Here is a 16257-nt window from a genome sequence, read left to right as displayed (position 1 = left end):
TCTGCAAACAGTGAAAGTTTTACTTCTTCTTCTCCAATTTCGATGCATTTTATTTCTTTTTCTAGCCTAATTGCTCTAGCTAGAACTTCCAGGACAATGTTGAATAACAATGGTGACAGTGGGCATCCCTGTGTTGTTTCTGATCTTAGAGGGAAAGCTTTCATTCTCTCCGCATTGAGTACGATGTTTGCTGTGGGTTTTTCATGTATTGCCTTTATCATATTGAAAAAGCTCCCTTCTATTCCTCCTCTTTGGGGTTTTTTCAACAAGAAGTGATGCTGAATTTTGCCAAATGCCTATTCTGCATTGATCAAGATGATCATATGGTTCTTCTGCTTTGATTTATTGATGTGGTATATTATATTAATTGATATTCATGTGTTGAACCAGCCTTGCATTCTTGAAATAAACCCACCAGGTCATGGTGTTTTATTCTTTTAATGTGCTGCTGGATTTGATTTGGGAGTATTTAATTGAGGATTTTTGCATCTATATTCATTAATGTCATTGTCTATAGTTTTCTTTTTTTGTAGTATCTTTGTCTGATTTTGGTATTAGAGTGATGTTGACTTCATAGAATGAGTTGCATAGCTTTCCCTCCTCTTCAATTTTTTGATGAGTTTGAGCAGGATTTGTACTAATTGTTTCTTGAATACTTGGTAGAATTCACATGTGAAGCCATCTGGTCCTGGGCTTTTCATTTTTTGCAGGTTTTTTATGACTGACTCAATCTCTTTACTTGTGATGGTTTTGTTGAGGGCATCTATTTCTTCTTGGGTCAATGTTTGTTGTTTATGCTTTTCTAGGAAGTTGTCCATGTCATGTAAGTTGTCCAGTTTATTAGCATATAGTTGCTCATAGTATCTTCTCATTATCTCCTTTATTTCTGCTGGGTCAGTAGTTATGCTTCCTTTCCCATTTCTGATTGCATTTATTTGCATCCACTCTCTTTTTTGTTTTTGGTTAGTGTAGCTTGGGGTCCATTAATTTTGTTGATTTTCTCAAAGAACTAGGTTCTGGTTTTGTTGATTCTCTCCATTGTTTTCCTTTTCTCTGTTTCATTTATTTCTGCTCTGATCTTTGTTTTTTCTTTCTTTCTGTTTGCTTTGGGGTTTATTTGCTGTTTTTTCTCTAGTTCCTCCAGATGGATAATTAATTCCTCAATTTTTGCTGTATATTCTTGTTCTAGTTTGCTAATGCTGCGGAATGCAAAACACCAGAGATGGATTGGCTTTTATAAAAAGGTTTATTTGGCTACACAGTTACAGTCTTAAGGCCATAAAGTGTCCAAGGTAACACATCAGTAATTGGATACCTTCACTGAAGGATGGCCAATGGCGTCCGGAAAACCTCTGTTAGCTGGGAAGGCATGTGGCTGGCGTCTGCTCCAAAGTTCTGGTTTCAAAATGGCTTTTTCCCAGGACGCTCCTCTCTAGCAAGCTTGCTCCTCTTCCAAAATGTCACTCACAGCTGCACTGAGTTCCTTCTCTTTGAGCCAGCTCATTTATATGGCTCCACTGATCAAGGCCAACCCTGAATAGGTGGGGCCACTCCTCCATGGGAGTATCCCACCAGAGTCACCTCCCACAGCTGGGTGGGGCACATCTCCATGCAAACAACCTAATCCAAACATTCCAACTTAATCCCCACTATTATGTCTGCCCCACAAGATTGCATCAAAGAATATGGCTTTTTCTGGGGGACATAATACATTCAAACCGGCACAATTCTCTTTTAATATAGGCCTTTAGGGCAATAACTTTTCCTCTCAGCCCTGCCTTTGCTGCATCCTATAAGATTTGATATGTTGTGTTTTCATTGTCATTTGCCTTGAGGTGTTTACTAACTTCTCTTGTAATTTCTTCCTTTACCCACTGATTTTCTAAGAGTGTGTTGTTTAGTTTCCATATGTTTGAGAATTTTACAATCTTCTGCTTGTTATTTATTTCCAACTTCATTCCATTAAGATCTGAGATAGGGTTTTTTATAATATCAACATTTTTTAAATTTGTTGAGGCTTGCTTTGTGGCCCATCATGTGGCCTATCCTAGAAAATGTTCCATGAGTACTTTAGAAAAATGTGTATCCTGCTGTTGTGGGGTATAGGGTACTATAAATGTCTGTCAATTCTAGCTCATTTATCATACAATTCAACATCTGTTTGCTTGTTGATCCTCTGTCTAGATGTTCTATGTATTGATGAGAGTGGTGTATTGAAGTCTTCAGCTATTATTGTGGAGGTATCTACTTCTCCTTTCAGTGTTCTCAGTTTTTGCCTCATGAATTTTGGGGCATTCTGGCTTAGTGCAAAAACATTATGTTTGTTATGTTTTCTTGATGAATTGACCCTTTTATTAATGTATAGTGTCCTTCTTTGTCTCTTTTAATTGATTTACTTTTGAAGTATATTTTTGTCTGGTATTAATATAGCTACTCCTGCTTTTTTCTGGTTGCTGTTTGCATGAAATATTTTTTTCCAACCTTTCACTTTCAGCCTATTTTTGTCTTTGTGTCTAAGGTAAGTTTCTTATAGACAGCATATAGATGGGTCTTGTTTTTTAATCCGTTCTGCCAGTCTGTGTCTTTTTATTGGGGAGTTTAGTCCATTAACACTTAGTGTTAATAGTGTAAGGGCAGTACTTCTATCATTTTGTCTTCTGGATTTGATATGTCATGTCTTATTTTTCCCCCTCTCTCTTTTTACCCTTCCTGATAATCTTCATTTCTACACTCCTCTCCAAACCTCTTTCTTCTGTCTTTTCCTATCAACCTGTAGCACTCCCTTTAGTATTTCTTGTAGCACTGGAGTGTTGTTCACAAATTCTCTCAGTGTTTGTCTGGAAATATTTTAATCTCTCCCTCATTTTTGAAGGACATTTTTGCCAGATATGGAATTCTTGGTTGGTAGTTCTTCTCTTTCAGTACCATAAATGTATCATACCACTGTCTTCTCCCCTCCCCAGTTTCTGCAGAGAAATCTGTACATAGTCTTATCAAGCTTGCATTGTATGTGATGGATTGCTTTTCTCTTGCTGCTTTCAGAATTCTCTCTTTTTCTTTGACATTGGACAATCTGATCAGTGTCTTGGAGTAGGTCTATTGAGGTCTATTCTGTTTGGGGTGTGCTGTACTTCTTGAATCTCTAATTTTCTGTCTTTCCTAAGAGTCAGGAAATTTTCAGTGATTATTTCTTCTATTATTTTTTCTGGCCCTTTTCCCCTCTCTTCTCCTTCTGGGAAACCCATAACACTTATATTTGTGCATTTAATGTTGTCACTCATCTCCCTAAAACCCTGCTCATATTTTTCCATTCTTCCACCATCTGTTCTTTTGTGTGTATGAATTCAGATGTCTTGTCTTCCAAGTCACTCATCCTTTCTTCTGCCTGTTGAAATCCACTGTTGTATCCCTCCATGGTCTTTTTCATGTCCTCCATTTTGCTGTTCATTTCCATAAGTTCTGCCATTTTCTTTTTCAAGTTTCTGAATTCTTCCTTACGGTCAGTCATCCAGTGTCATCCTTATATCTTTCATCTCTTTTGCTATGTGTTCCCTGAGTTCATTGACTCAATTTTTGAATTGATTTAACTTTGTACATCTCCAATTAGTTCTTCCTTCAGTTCATTGAATTTATTTAGCAATAATTACTTCAACTCCTGTATCTAGGTTCAACTATTAATTTGTTCCTTTGGCTGGTCCATATTTTTGTGTTTCTTAGTATGGCTCATTATCTCAAGCTACCTAGGCATCTGACTGTCTTGATTAATTTATTTCACTCTTTTACCTAGGGTTTTCTTGTTGGTTGGCTTTGTTCTCTAATCCTTGGTGTTCAGTTCAGCCTATTCTAGACCTTTAACTTATATTCTGTTTAGTTGATCAGAGTTTTTCACCTCTTGTTTTTCTGTTTCTTGCCCTGCCTCTATGTAGCCATCTTGTGTGATGGTCTCCTCAGATATGGCCAAACCCAGTCAGGTTTTCCCAGTCCAGAGCAGCCCAGGTCTCAGGAGGAGTATATGGAGTTTCCTTGAGAATGAGACCCTCCTGTGAGGCCTTTAGACTCTCTGCTTCTCCTATGCTGCCCAGCAGGTGGCACTTGCTAGCCTACAGTTCCCCCACCAGTGTAAGAAGGCATGGAGTCTTTAGTTCCCTGGGTGAACCTGACCCTGTCAGGGGCATGGCTGACTGAAGCTGGTTTTTGAATTCAAGCCCCTGGGATCTGAGTTTCCAAAAGGAGGACTACCACTGGAGCTGGGCCATGCTCCCCCTTTCTTGGGAAGTTGTGGTGTTTAGTGAATTTTCTCTGCCACTAGACTTACTGCATTGTCTCTCAGAGCTATCTTGGCTCTGCTCATGCTTGGGCCCAAATTGCAAGTCTTTGAGGCTTTCTGTAATGGGCTTCTTAGTATAATTGTTTTAGAAAAAGTGAAAAAGATAAAAAAAGAAGAACAAAAAAAAGGAAAAAGGAAAAGAAAAAGAAGGGCCCAATATGGAGTGTTTACAGTCCTTGCAGATCTAGTGGGCTATTGAAATGGTAAAAGACAAGTAGTTGAGGGTGATTAAGGAACAATCAAGAAAGCAGAGAAGTGGGCTTTTCAGATAAGGGCTCTCACTTCCTGGATTTGTATATGTGCCTGATTCTGTTTGAGCCCTGCCCTCCTCTGTATTCTATTCACTGGCACTCCAAAAAGTCTCTGTTTTTATTTATTTTATTTTATTTTATTTTATTTTAATTTAATTTAATTTATTTTATTTTGCTGTTTTTGCTAGCCCTGTCTCCTCTCCACTGGACTGACTACTCCCAGATTTTCCAGTGTCTGGTTTTGGTCTATTTATGGCTGGAGTTTTTGATCAGCAGTCTGAATTTTTAATCTGTGCTGCAACTGCAGTTTTCCCTCCTGGTTCCCAGCACTGATGGCCCCTCCTCCCACAAGACTGTGCCTGGCAGAGAGGGGCCTGTGCCCTCTGGCCATCAGAACTTACAGATTTCACTGATCCATCTGTCCCACATGCTTGTGAGTGTTGTATCAAGTATGTCCAAAGTCAAATTGCTCTTGGGTGTCCTGCCCACACAGTTCCTGGCTTTCTACCAGCTGCCCTGGAGGAGTAACTAAACCCCACACTTTACCACTCCACCATCTTGCCCTGCCTTTAAAAAATTTGTTCCTTTACTAAGACTCTCATATTGCTCATTTATTGTTTTCCTGTTATCCTTTATTTCTTTCTCTTTATTTTCAGAATTTTTAAGATAATATTTTAATAGTTTTGTTCATTAACTTCAGATTCTCATTTTCTTCATTGGTGTTTTCTGTATTTTTTGTCCAGTAGTTCCCAGGGGCAGAAAGAGCAATTTACTAGTTGTTCCCATCATATATCAACCTCTTCTGCCTGCTTTTCCCTGGATGCTGTACAGTGTTTTTTGGGCCTGTGGAGTTTCAAAATAGTTGCTTTAGATAGTTCCTGCTTGTTTAATAGTTGTTCTTGTAGAAGTTCTCAGTTCTGGAGCTCCCTACTCTGCCATCTTCCCACAGTCCTCTCCCTCTAAGAAAGTACTTTAAAAATATACAGAAAGATATTAGGAAGGGGTCAGGGAGATACATCACAAAATATCAACTATAGAGGAAAGGAGTGTGCAATAAAGGAAAAAGAGAAAGATTCAACATGTAGAAGCTAAAGGAGAAAATGATTGAAGGAAGTACTCCCTTTACAGTAAAAACACTGGAGGCTAATGGATTAAACTCACCCATCAAAGGCACAGATTGGCAGAATGGATAAAAAAGCATGATCCAAATATATATATCTTAGACCCAAAGACACAAATAGGTTTGAAGTTAAAGGATGGAAAAAGATAATTCATGCCAAGAACAACAACAACAAAAGAAATAGCTGTGTAACTGTATTAATATCAAGCAAAATAGACTTTAAATCAATAGCTGGTAAAACAGCCAAAGAAGGGCCCTATATATTAATAAAAGTGTCACTCCACCAAGAGGCTATAACAATCATAAATATGCACCTAACCATGTTGCTGCACAATACATGAGGCAAACACTGGGGAAACTAAAAAGAGAAGTAGAACTTGAAAATCAACAAATATATGGAAGTTGTGTAACATGCTCTATAACAATCAGTGAGTCAAAGAAGAAATTACAGGGAGATTAGTAAGTTGCTTGAGATAAATGAAAACCAGAACACATTATATCAAAACTTATGGCATGTAGTGAAGGCAGTGCTGAGAGGGAAATTTGTAGCCCTAAGTGGTTACAATAAAAAGAAGAAAGAGGCAAAATCAGAGACCTAACTGCACACTTGGGGGAACTAGAAAAAGAACTGTAACTAAATCCAAAGCAAGCAGAAGGAAAGAAATAAAGATTGGAGCAGAGATAAAGGAAATATAATTATAGAACATTTGAGAGCATTCACAAAACCAAAGTTTGTTCTTTGAAATGATCAATAAAATTTACAAAACTTTAGTTAGACTAACAAGGAGAAAATGAGAGAGGTTGCAAATAAATAAAATTAGAAATGAGGGTGGGGGTATTAATAATGACCCAAAGAAATAAAAAGAGGAACATAAGAGGATACTATGAACAATTGTTTGCAAAAGAATTAAATAACCTAGATGAAATGGGCAACTTCCTAGCAACACATGAAAAACCTATACAGACTAAAGAAGAAATAGATCTCTTCAAAGCAGTTGCAGTTAGATTGAACTGTGACCCATGACATTCTTTGAGATTTGCTCTCTACTTGTGAAATTGTACATTGAAAGTTATCACTGTTATGTATATATGTTAAAGTTCACAATAATAAAAAATGAAAAAGAAAAACTCCCCCCAAAAAAGAGCCCAGGACCAGATGGCTTCCTGGTGAATTCTACCAAACATTCAAAAAGGGTTAATGCCAATCCTGCTTAAACTGCTCCATAAAATTTAAGAGGAGGGAACCCTCATACCCAAGCCAGATAAATATACTATAAGAGAAGAAAATTACAGACCAATTTCTCTTATGAACATAGATGAAAAATTCCTCAACAAAATACTAGCAGTTTGAATCCAAAAGTACTTTAGAAGAATTATATGTTCACCCCAATCAAGAAGAATTTATTCTGGGTATGCAGGTGTGGTTCAACATAAGATAATCATTTAATGTGTACACCACATTAACAAAATGAAGTGAAAAAAAGCTGTTTTCGCCCTCTAAGATGTGGAATGAGACAAAAATGTTCATTGACACCACTGTTATTCAACATCATACTGGAAGTTCTAGGAAAAGCAATTAAAGTAAGAAAAAGAAATAAAAGGCATCCAGATGGGAAAGGAAGAAGTGAAAATTGTAATTTGGAGATGTCATAATCCTATATACATAAATTCCTGAAAAATATTCAGCAAACCTGGGAGACATGATAAATGAATTCAGCAAAGTGGTGGGGTACAAGATAAACAAGCAAAGTCTTAAATGTTTTTATAAACAATTTATGAGCAATCTGAGGAGGAAATCAGGATAAAAAATTCCATTTACAATAGCAACTAAAACAAATATTTAAGTATATATTTTTCCATGAATGTAATGGACTTATACATGGAAAACTAAAAAGCCTTCAGTAAACACATCAAAGAAAATCTAAATAAATGATGGGCTTTCCATGCTCATGGATGGGAAGACTAAATATTAAGATGTCAGTTCTACCCAGAATGATTTAAAGTTTCAATGCAATTCTAGTCAAAATTCTATCAGCTTACTTTGTAGAAATGGAAAAGCCATTAATAAAATTTATTTGGAAGGATAAGTGGCCCTGAATAGCCAAAACCAAGTTGAAAAAGAAGAATGAAGTTGTAGATCTCACACTTCCTGACTTTAATACTTATTGCAAAGTTACCATGGTCAAAACAGCATGGTAGTGTCACAAAAATAGATATTAGACCAATGGAATGGAATTAAGACTTCAGAAATTGACCCTTACATCTATGGCCAATTGATTTTTCATAAGGCTGCCCAGGTCACTCAATTGGAGCCACCCAGTTCGACTAATGTTGCTGGGAGAACTGGATGTCCATATTGAAAAGAATGAAGGAGACCCATATCTCATACCATATACAAAACTTAACTAAAAATGCATTAAAGCCCTAAATATAAGAATCAGTACTATTAAACCCTTGGAAGAAAATATATGGAAACATCTTTAAGACCTTGTGTTAAGCAGTGGTTTCTTAGGCTGTAAACCCAAAGCCCAAGCAAAAAAAGAAAAATATAGGTAAATGGATGTCATCAAAATTGAAAACTTTGTGAATCAAAGGATTTTATCATGAAAGTGAAAGTCAAACTACTTAATGGCAGGAGATACATGGAACCCACCTATCAAGAAAGCTTTAATATCCAGAACATATAAAAAATTTCTACAACTCAGCAATAAAAAGGCAAACCAATTAGAAAATGGGCAAAGACTTACATAGACATTTCTCCAAAGATGCTATACAAATGGCAACAAGTACATTAAAAGACACCCAATGTCATTAGATATTAGGGAAATTCAAATCCAAACCATGAGATACTATTTCAGATACACTAGAATGGCTACTATTAAAAAGGAAAAGAAAAATATTACAAATATTGGAGGGGATGTGGAGAAATAGGAACAATCATTCACTGCTGGTACAAATGAGAAGTGGTGCAGCTGCTGTGGTAAACAGTTGCTTAGAAAGTTAAGTAGCAAATTAGTTTATGATTCTGCAATCTCAGTACAAGGTATATAACCAAAAGAGTTGAAAGCATGGACTCCAACAGATATTTGCAGACTGATGTTCATTACAGCATTATTCACAGTTGCTAAAGTTGGAAGCAACCTAAGTTCCATCAACCAATGAGTGAATAAAGCATGGTATACATATATAAAATGGGATATTCCTCATTAAAAAGAAATGAAGTTCTGTTTCATGCAGCAACACAGATGAACCTTGAAGACATCATGTTGAATGAAATAAGTCAGACACAAAAGGACAAATATTGTATGATCTCACTGATATGAAATAACCAGAAGAAGCAAACTCAAATAGCTAGAATCGAGAATATAGGTTACAGGGTCTGGCATGGGGGTAGGGAATGGGGATTTAATTCTTAAATTGTACAGAATTTCTATTTGGGTTGATTGTAAAGTTTTGGTAGTGGATGGTGGTGATAACACAACATTGTGAATGTAATTAATAGCACTGAATTATACTTGTGAATGTGGTTAAAATGGGAAAATTTAGGTCATATATGTAACCAGAATAAAAATTAACAGATAATGAAGACTGTAAAACATTGTGAAACCTATTGTAAATGATGGAATATAGTTAGTAGTACTATTATAGCAATGTTCTTTCATGAATTTTAACAAATGTACCATACTATTGCAAGGTGTTAATAATAGGGTGGTATATAGCAACTCTGTATTCTATGTATTTTATGCATATTTCTGTAAGCCTATATCTTCTCTAACAAAAAAATTAAGAAAATAAATTAAGAAAAAACAATGTATATGGATGATAGGAAGTACTAAGCATATAAATGTATCATTCTTCCATATAATGTTTTAATACATAGGACTTTCTGTGCATGTGGTTTGTGATTGCTTACTTCCAAGGTGTAGCTGCCAGCTGTGTGGGTTTTTTTTCTTTAAGTATTTTAGAGACTGTTTTGTGTCACAAAGATTCTTTAGGCAGTATTTAAATTTGAACTTTTGATATCGCCTATGGCCTGATGCTGCTTTGTGATTGATTTAGTCAATCACTTCACTTCATCTTAATTTTTATTGCCTTAGACTTTCATGGTCTTTTTTTTTTTTTTTAATCTTCATTTTATTGAGATATATTCACATACCACACAGTCATACAAAACAAATCGTACTTTCGATTGTTTACAGTACCATTACATAGTGGTACATTCATCACCCAAATCAATCCCTGACACCTTCATTAGCACACACACAAAAACAACAAGAATAACAATTAGAGTGAAAAAGAGCAACCGAAGTAAAAAAGAACACTGGGTACCTTTGTCTGTTTGTTTCCTTCCCCTATTTTTCTACTCATCCATCCATAAACTAGACAAAGTGGAGTGTGGTCCTTATGGCTTTCCCAATCCCATTGTCACCCTTCATAAGCTACATTTTTATACAACTGTCTTTGAGATTCATGGGTTCTGGGTTGTAGTTTGATAGTTTCAGGTATCCACCACCAGCTACCCCAATTCTTTAGAACCTAAAAAGGGTTGTCTAAAGTGTGCATAAGAGTGCCCACCAGAGTGACCTCTCGGCTCCTTTTGGAATCTCTCTGCCACTGAAGCTTATTTCATTTCCTTTCACATCCCCCTTTTGGTCAAGAAGATGTTCTCCGTCCCACGATGCCAGGTCTACATTCCTCCCCGGGAGTCGTATTCCACGTTGCCAGGGAGATTCACTCCCCTGGGTGTCTGATCCCACGTAGGGGGGAGGGCAGTGATTTCACCTTTCAAGTTGGCTTAGCTAGAGAGACAGGGCCACATCTGAGCAACAAAGAGGCATTCGGGAGGAGGCTCTTAGGCACAACCATAGGGAGGCCTAGCCTCTCCTTTGCAGCAACTGTCTTCCCAAGGGTAAAACCTGTGGTAGAGGGCTCAACCCATCAAACCACCAGTCCCCTATGTCTGTGGTCATGTTAGCAACCATGGAGGTGGGGTAGGCGAATACCCCTGCATTCTCCACAGGCTCCTCAAGGGGGCAATAAATATTTTTTTTTTACTTTTTTTTATTTTTTTTTTTTTTTTTTTTTTTTTAACTTTCCCTTCTTTTTTAATTCAACTGTATGAAAAAAAAAGTTAAAAAGACAACAAACATACAATAAAAGAACATTTCAAAGAGACCATAACAAGGGAGTAAGAAAAAGACAACTAACCTAAGATAACTGCTTAACTTCCAACATGTTCCTACTTTACCCCAAGAAAGTTACCTAATATAGCAACATTTCTGTGAACTTGCTCCTACTATATCCATCAGAAATTAACAGACCATAGTCATTCCTGGGTGTCCCCAGAACGTTAAATAGCTTATCTGTTCTTCTTGGATTATTGTTCCCCCTTCCTTAATTGCTCTCTATTGCTAGTTCCCCTACATTCTACATTATAAACCATTTGTTTTACATTTTTCAAAGTTCACATTAGTGGTAGCATATAATATTTCTCTTTTTGTGCCTGGCTTATTTCGCTCAGCATTATGTCTTCAAGGTTCATCCATGTTGTCATATGTTTCACGAGATCGTTCCTTCTTACTGCCGCGTAGTATTCCATCGTGTGTATATACCACATTTTATTTATCCACTCATCTGTTGAAGGACATTTGGGTTGTTTCCATCTCTTGGCAATTGTGAATAATGCTGCTATGAACATTGGCGTGCAGATGTCTGTTCGTGTCACTGCTTTCCGACCTTCCGGGTATATACCGAGAAGTGCAATCGCTGGATCGAATGGTAACTCTATATCTAGTTTTCTAAGGAACTGCCAGACTGACTTCCAGAGTGGCTGAACCATTATACAGTCCCACCAACAATGAATAAGAGTTCCAATTTCTCCACATCCCCTCCAGCATTTGTAGTTTCCTGTTTGTTTAATGGCAGCCATTCTAACCGGTGTTAGATGGTATCTCATTGTGGTCTTAATTTGCATCTCTCTAATAGCTAGTGAAGCTGAACATTTTTTCATGTGTTTCTTGGCCATTTGTATTTCCTCTTCAGAGAACTGTCTTTTCATATCTTTTGCCCATTTTATAATTGGGCTGTCTGTACTATTGTCATTGAGTTGTAGGATTTCTTTATATATGCAAGATATCAGTCTTTTGTCAGATACATGGTTTCCAAAAATTTTTTCCCATTGAGTTGGCTGCCTCTTTACCTTTTTGAGAAATTCCTTTGAGGTGCAGAAACTTCTAAGCTTGAGGAGTTCCCATTTATCTATTTTCTCTTTTGTTGCTTGTGCTTTGGGTGTAAAGTCTAGGAAGTGGCCGCCTAATACAAGGTCTTGAAGATGTTTTCCTACATTATCTTCTAGGAGTTTTATGGTACTTTCTTTTATATTGAGATCTTTGGTCCATTTTGGGTTAATTTTTGTGTAGGGGGTGAGGTAGGGGTCCTCTTTCATTCTTTTGGATATGGATATCCAACTCTCCCAGCCCCATTTGTTGAAAAGACCATTATGACTCAGTTCAGTGACTTTGGCGGCCTTATCAAAGATCAGTCGGCCATAGATCTGGGGGTCTATCTCCGAATTCTCAATTCGATTCCATTGATCTATATGTCTATCTTTGTGCCAGTACCATGCTGTTTTGGCAACTGTGGCTTTATAATAAGCTTCAAAGTCAGGGAGTGTAAGTCCTCCCACTTCGTTTTTCTTTTTTAGAGTGTCTTTAGCAATTCGAGGCATCTTCCCTTTCCAAATAAATTTGATAACTAGCTTTTCCAAGTCTGCAAAGTAGGTTGTTGGAATTTTGATTGGGATTGCATTGAATCTGTAGATGAGTTTGGGTAGAATTGACATCTTAATGACATTTAGTCTTCCTATCCATGAACATGGAATATTTTTCCATCTTTTAAGGTCCCCTTCTATTTCTTTTAGTAGAGTTATGTAGTTTTCTTTGTATAGGTCTTTTACATCTTTGGTTAAGTTTATTCCTAGGTACTTGATTTTTTTAGTTGCTATTGAAAATGGTATGTTTTTCTTGAGTGTCTCTTCAGTTTGTTCATTTCTAGCATATAGAAACATTACTGACTTATGTGCATTAACCTTGTATCCCGCTACTTTGCTAAATTTGTTTATTAGCTCTAGTAGCTGTATCGTCGATTTCTCAGGGTTTTCCAGATATAAGATCATATCATCTGCAAACAATGACAGTTTTACTTCTTCTTTTCCAATCTGGATGCCTTTTATTTCTTTGTCTTGCCGGATTGCCCTGGCTAGCACTTCCAGCACAATGTTGAATAACAGTGGTGACAGTGGGCATCCTTGTCTTGTTCCTGATCTTAGAGGGAAGGCTTTCAGTCTCTCACCATTGAGTACTATGCTGGCTGTGGGTTTTTCATATATGCTCTTTATCATGTTGAGGAAGTTTCCTTCAATTCCTACCTTTTGAAGTGTTTTTATCAAAAACGGATGTTGGATTTTGTCAAATGCTTTTTCAGCATCTATTGAGATGATCAATTGATTTTTCCCTTTTGACTTGTTAATGTGTTGTAATACATTGATTGATTTTCTTATGTTGAACCATCCTTGCATGCCTGGAATGAACCCCACTTGGTCATGGTGTATGATTTTTTTAATGTGTCTTTGGATTCGATTTGCAAGTATTTTGTTGAGGATTTTTGCATCTATATTCATTAGGGAGATTGGCCGGTAGTTTTCCTTTTTTGTAGCATCTTTGCCTGGTTTTGGTATTAGATTGATGTTAGCTTCATAAAATGAGTTAGGTAGTGTTCCATTTTCTTCAATGTTTTGAAAGAGTTTGAGTAAGATTGGTGTCAGTTCTTTCTGGAAAGTTTGGTAGAATTCCCCTGTGAAGCCATCTGGCCCTGGGCATTTATTTGTGGGAAGATATTTGATGACTGATTGGATCTCTTTGCTTGTGATGGGTTGGTTGAGGTCTTCTATTTCTTCTCTGGTCAGTCTAGGTTGTTCATATGTTTCCAGGAAATTGTCCATTTCCTCTACATTATCCAGTTTGTTGCCGTACAGTTGTTCATAATATCCTCTTATAATTTTTTTAATTTCTTCAGGATCTGCAGTTATGTCACCTTTTTCATTCATTATTTTGTTTATATGGGTCTTCTCTCTTTTTGATTTTGTCAGTCTAGCTAGGGGCTTGTCAATCTTATTGATCTTCTCAAAGAACCAACTTTTGGTGATATTTATCCTCTCTATTGTTTTTTTGTTCTCTATGTCATTTATTTCTGCTTTAATCCTTGTTATTTCTTTTCTTCTACTTCGTTTAGGATTGGTTTGCTGTTCATTTTCTAGCTTCTTCAGTTGATCCATTAGTTCTTTGATTTTGGCTCTTTCTTCCTTTTTAATATATGCGTTTAGTGCTATAAATTTCCCCCTTAGCACTGCTTTTGCTGCATCCCATAGGTTTTGGTATGTTGTGTTCTCATTTTCATTCGTCTCTATGTATTTGGCAATTTCTCTTGCTATTTCTTCTTTAACCCACTGATTGTTTAGGAGTGTGTTGTTTAACCTCCAGGTATTTGTGAATTTTCTAAGTCTCTGATGGTTATTGACTTCTAATTGTATTCCATTGTGGTCAGAGAATGTGCTTTGAATAATTTCAATCTTTTTAAATTTATTGAGGCTTGTTTTATGTCCCAGCATATGATCTATTCTGGAGAAATTTCCATGAGCACTAGAAAAGTATGTGTATCCTGGTGATTTGGGATGTAATTTCCTGTATATGTCTGTTAAATCTAATTCATTTATCAGATTGTTTAGGTTTTCAATTTCCTTATTGGTCTTCTGTCTGGTTGATCTATCTATAGGAGAGAGTGATGTGTTGAAGTCTCCCACAATTATTGTGGAAACATCAATTGCTTCCTTTAGTTTTGCCAGTGTTTCTCTCATGTATTTTGTGGCACCTTGGTTGGGTGCATAGACATTTACGATTGTTATTTCTTCTTGCTGAATTGCCCCTTTTATTAGTACGTAGTGGCCTTCTTTGTCTCTCAAAACATCCCTGCATTTGAAGTCTATTTTATCAGAGATTAATATTGCTACACCTGCTTTCTTTTGGCTGTAGCTTGCATGAAATATTTTTTTCCATCCTTTCACTTTCAGTTTCTTTGTGTCCCTGTGTCTAAGATGAGTCTCTTGTATGCAACATATTGATGGTTCATTTTTTTTGATCCATTCTGCGAATCTATATCTTTTAATTGGGGAGTTTAATCCATTTACATTCAATGTTATAACCGTGAAGGCATTTCTTGACTCAGCCGTCTTATCCTTTGGTTTATGTTTGTCATATTTTCCCCTCTGTCTATTAATATCCTTTATTGTACCCATACCGAATCTCTTTAGTACTGAACCTTTCTCCAAGTCTCTCTGTCCTTTCTTTGTTTCTCTGTCTGTAGGGCTCCCTTTAGTATCTCCAGTAGGGCAGGTCTCTTGTTAGCAAATTCTCTCAGCATTTGTTTGTCTGTGAAAAATTTAAGCTCTCCCTCAAATTTGAAGGAGAGCTTTGCTGGATAAAGTATTCTTGGCTGGAAATTTTTCTCACTCAGAATTTTAAATATATCGTGCCACTGCCTTCTCGCCTCCATGGTGGCTGCTGAGTAGTCACTACTTAGTCTTATGCTGTTTCCTTTGTATGTGGTGAATTGCTTTTCTCTTGCTGCTTTCAGAACTTGCTCCTTCTCTTCTGTGTTTGACAGTGTGATCAGTATATGTCTCGGAGTGGGTTTATTTGGATTTATTCTATTTGGGGTTCGCTGAGCATTTATGATTTGTGTATTTATGTTATTTAGAAGATTTGGGAAGTTTTCCCCAACAATTTCTTTGAATACTCTTCCTAGACCTTTACCCTTTTCTTCCCCTTCTGGGACACCAATGAGTCTTATATTTGGACGTTTCATATTATCTATCATATCCCTGAGGTCCATTTCGATTTTTTCAATTTTTTTCCCCATTCTTTCTTTTATGCTTTCATTTTCCATTCTGTCATCTTCGAGGTCACTGATTCGTTGTTCAACTTACTCTAGTCTTGTACTATGAGTGTCCAGAATCTTTTTAATTTGGTCAACAGTTTCTTTAATTTCCATAAGATCATCCATTTTTTTATTTAGTCTTGCAATGTCTTCTTTATGCTCTTCTAGGGTCTTCTTGATTTCCTTTGTCTCCCGTACTATGGTCTCATTGTTCATCTTTAGTTCTTTGAGTAGCTGCTCTAGGTGCTGTGTCTCTTCAGATCTTTTGATTTGGGTGCTTGGGCTTGGGTTATCCATATCGTCTGGTTTTTTCATATGCTTTATAATTTTCTGTTGTTTTTGGCCTCGTGGCATTTGCTGAACTTGATAGGGTTCTTTTAGGATTTGTAGACCAATTGAAGTCCTTATCTCTAATTTATCAGATCTACAGCTTCGTGGAGTACACTTTCTCTAACTAACCAGCAGGTGGCCTCCACGAGCCACCTGTTCTCCACAAGCCAGTTCTCCCCTGCTTAGCCTTTTTGGTGAGTGGGGGAGTGAGTCTTGTGGGGTCCAATTGGTGTACCAAG

General features: G+C 36.9%; 1 protein-coding gene across 1 annotated transcript in view; it reads left to right on the top strand.

The window, feature by feature from the left end:
• RPS6KA6 (ribosomal protein S6 kinase A6) overlaps positions 1 to 16257 on the top strand; it is a 326190-nt gene that overhangs the window by 49091 nt on the left and 260842 nt on the right. The window lies entirely within an intron of this gene.

Source organism: Choloepus didactylus, chromosome X (genome assembly GCF_015220235.1).
Source record: "Choloepus didactylus isolate mChoDid1 chromosome X, mChoDid1.pri, whole genome shotgun sequence".
In the NCBI taxonomy this organism is placed as follows: domain Eukaryota; kingdom Metazoa; phylum Chordata; class Mammalia; order Pilosa; family Megalonychidae; genus Choloepus; species Choloepus didactylus.
Note: the sequence above shows the minus strand (reverse complement) of the source record. Positions and strands in the feature narration are given on the sequence as shown.